The 2,500-nt window shown below is 43.3% G+C and overlaps 1 protein-coding gene across 1 annotated transcript in view; it reads left to right on the top strand.

Annotated features, from left to right (window-relative positions):
* Positions 1-6: 6 nt before the first annotated feature.
* The window catches only part of LOC144514264 (stonustoxin subunit alpha-like), a 9,652-nt gene continuing 7,158 nt past the window's right edge, over positions 7-2,500 (top strand). Inside the window, exon 1 of the mRNA XM_078245449.1 lies at positions 7-179. The gene's annotated coding sequence lies outside the window, so the exon portion shown is untranslated. The remainder of the gene's footprint in view (positions 180-2,500) is intronic.

Below are 2,500 nucleotides of genomic sequence, written 5' to 3' on the forward strand. Positions count from 1 at the left end.
TGCAGTCTGTCAGGCTGTCTGATCTCAGAGGAAGGCTGTACTTCTCTGGTCTCAGCGCTGAGCTCCAACCCCTCCCATCTGAGAGAGCTGGACCTGAGCTACAATCATCCAGGAGACTCAGGAGTGAAGCTACTGGCAGCGGGACTGGAGGATCCACTCTGGAGACTAGACACTCTCAGGTACAAACACTGATGAACAAAAAGGAGATATTTGTGTAGGAAGTTGTAAAGAAAAACATCTCCAGGAACTAAAATGATGACTTCCTGTTGTTAATAATTTATGTACTTTTGCAAATCTCTGTATGTTAAAGGAACTGTCCATGGTTTGAAGAAACATCCTTTTTTTCCTCTTTCCCGGGATCAAATCAGTTTCAACGCGACAGACAGGTCCAGGACAGGTTTAGCCTAGCTTAGCACAAATCAATGTGCTTTCTACGCTGTGAGAAGAGCGTGTCGATAAAGCATTACTCTTTCGGCAGACTAGTTATCTAGAGGTTTAAAATGTCGGTCAGTTGCTGGTGCTGCATGGCTCATGTGATCGATCAGAGACGTACGATGACATCAGGACCAATTATTTCTCTAAGTTCCTCTTGTACTGGGAGAGTACCGACTCCAAGTTCAAAAAGTCTCTCAAAATGCTCTTTCCTAGTCCCTTCGGTGCAAACATAATATATGTATGTGTGTGTGTGTGTGTGTGTGTGTGTGTGTGTGTGTGTGTGTGTCCCTACAGAGAAAGGTCCACTGTTGCACTAATGCTTGCTCTTGGGGGAATTGTTTGGTCTCTGTAAATGATAGTGTGGCAGTGGCGCCGGCAGCCGTAATCCTATATGCACTGTGCGTACATTTCTTTCTATGAGACACTCATCTAATGTTAACAATGTGTAAATGTGCACATAGTCTGTTCTGCTGTCTGCTATGTTCAGTTATATTTTCGTCATTATTTATGTTATTTCACCCACAAGCCATCCGCTATTAATCAGAATATTCATTGTTATGACTAGATCTGTAGATCAGAGGTGGACCGTCAGGGCCAGCAAGGCCTTCTCTGCTGGCCAAGAGATTATCAGAATCAGAAAATCATATTTTTATAATTGAAGGCCTAAAATAAAGAAAATATGTATTTTCAATATTGTTTACACTGCAAGCTCATTTACATGTTAACATTGTTTAGTGAAATGATTTTACTAGGTATTACTGCTTGCTTTAGGTGTTAAAGATTTGAGCAGTGTCAGTGGCCGCTGTGCCTTTGTGTGTGTGTTAAGCCCGCACTGTTTGGCTGGAATTTGTGGCGAGGCCTGTTGATCACTGATTGTGTTATATGTGTTTTTGATTTCTTTGTGGTCACCGTATGAGTAAATATGACCCAGACGCATAACTATCGGTAAGCAGGGTATGCAGTGCTTAAGGGCCTGGACCAATCAGGGGCCCACGTGACTGGAAGATATTGATTGACAGCCAGGGAGCCCCCTATCACATTTTCATTACTCGCGACTATCCCAGCAGTCCCACGTGCACTCTGACAGCCAGTGACCAAGCGGGAGTGAGAACGGGTCAAATTAATTTCCTTGTTTCTGATATGAAAACGAGACCGTGGACGAGACACCTGTGTGACTCGAACATCTCACATTTACCAACAAGACGTACAGCGAAAGACCGTCCAAAACATTTCAGACCGTCCTGCCAACCTGTATACATTTTAACATCAATGTACGCTGTAAAGATTTTTCACTATAAAGTCGCTGAAAGCTGCTGCTGTTTCAGTCCTGTCAGCACTTTGCAGCGGGCAGGGCTGCTTCGTTCCCCCACTGACGTGCACACGACATGCACACACACACACACACACACACACACACACACACACACACACACACACACACACACAATCACACACACACACACACACACACACACACACACACACACACACACACACACACACACACACACACACACACACACACACACACACACACACACACACACACAATCACACACACACACACACACACACACACACACACACACACACACACACACACACACACACACACACACACAATCACACACACACACACACACACGCACGCACTCACACACGGTGGATGCAGGAAAAACCACAGATGAGACGTACAGGATGACCTAAATTGAGGACAGCCACCCTCGTTATTGTAAGTGCAACGATAAGTTAAAGTCCAATAAGTACTTCATCAAACCGTATGAATGTGTCCCAGGCCAGGAGGAAATTAACTAACAATATAAAGATCAACAAGCCACTGACAGTGACAGATATGTTCATATTTGATTCATTCAATAAATTATTATGTTTTGTCTTAAATCCACCAGCCATTTTCATAATATACCAACATTTGCAGCATGCTGAGCCTTTCTGGTTCCTAGGAAACCTCAGCCCAGAGTAATTCATTAATAGTAATAATTATTATTCTCCCCAAACAAGTTTCCTTTTTATTTTTAAAGAACTATACAAAAATAATTGCAACTGT

This window comes from Sander vitreus, unplaced genomic scaffold (assembly GCF_031162955.1).
Source record: "Sander vitreus isolate 19-12246 unplaced genomic scaffold, sanVit1 ctg515_0, whole genome shotgun sequence".
Lineage (NCBI taxonomy): Eukaryota > Metazoa > Chordata > Actinopteri > Perciformes > Percidae > Sander > Sander vitreus.